The 865-nt window shown below is 75.5% G+C and overlaps 1 protein-coding gene across 2 annotated transcripts in view; it reads left to right on the forward strand.

The window, feature by feature from the left end:
* Nucleotides 1-304: 304 nt before the first annotated feature.
* The window catches only part of C1QTNF4 (C1q and TNF related 4), a 17,272-nt gene continuing 16,711 nt past the window's right edge, over nucleotides 305-865 (forward strand). Inside the window, exon 1 of one of the 2 annotated variants that reach the window (XM_085305354.1) lies at nucleotides 305-341. The gene's annotated coding sequence lies outside the window, so the exon portion shown is untranslated. Of the gene's footprint in view, nucleotides 342-676; nucleotides 741-865 lie in introns of those variants that run through there. The other variant, XM_085305346.1, reaches the window with a different exon arrangement.

Here is an 865-nt window from a genome sequence, read left to right on the forward strand (position 1 = left end):
AGCTTTTGTACTCGCGGATCTTCAGAGGAGGGAAGGTCAGACCTGAACAAGCCAAAAGCTTGTCTTTTTCTCCCTGTTACATCACCTAGTGCCAGTAACACAGTTTCCTCTCCACAAACTTGCTCGAGGACTCCCGGGACGCGGCGCTGCTCTGCCGGTCATTTCGCCCGGGGCAGGAGGGCGCGGAGCTGCCGCCCCGCGGCCGGGACCGCCCGCTGCCCCGGCTGGACCCCGCCGCCGGCCTCCTCCCCGCCTCCCTCCGCCGCCGCAGACGCCGCTTTCCTGCACGCCCGGTGCAGAGCCGCGCCGCCCGGCTCCCGGCGCTTCTCCTGCCCGCCAAGGTAACGAGGAGCTCAGCGCGGCTTCGCYTCGGCGCCGCGCTCCCCTCCTTCCCGGCCCTTCCTTCGCCTCCCGCGCCCGCAGGACCCTCGGGAACCGGCGCCTCCGGAGCGCCGATCTGCTGCCGGGTGAGACCGGGGAGCCGAGCCCGGGGCCCCCCTTCCCTCCGCCGCCCGCCCCCCGGGCCCTCCTCCTGTCACTGATTCGGTGCCGGAGCCCCGGGTGTCTGAGCACCCCTTCCGCAGCCCCGGCCCGCCGCCGCGGCTCCCGAGCTGTCAGTGCGCAGGCAGAGCCCCGCGCCGCCAACGGCCGCCGCCAACCGCCGCCAACGGCCGCCGCCAACGGCCGCCAACCGCTGCCGCCAACGGCCGCCAACCGCCGCCACCGCGAGGCGGCCCCAGGTACCGCCCCGGGGGAGCCGCTGCCGGCGCGGCCGGCTGCACCTGAAGGGGAAGCGGTCGGGACTGCGCTCCCCCGGCCGGGCAGGGGGCGGTCGTGGCGCTGAGGGGCGACGCCGGCCGGCGCG

Source organism: Rhea americana, unplaced genomic scaffold (genome assembly GCF_003343005.1).
Source record: "Rhea americana isolate MKP2758 unplaced genomic scaffold, rheAme1 scaffold_102, whole genome shotgun sequence".
NCBI lineage: Eukaryota > Metazoa > Chordata > Aves > Rheiformes > Rheidae > Rhea > Rhea americana.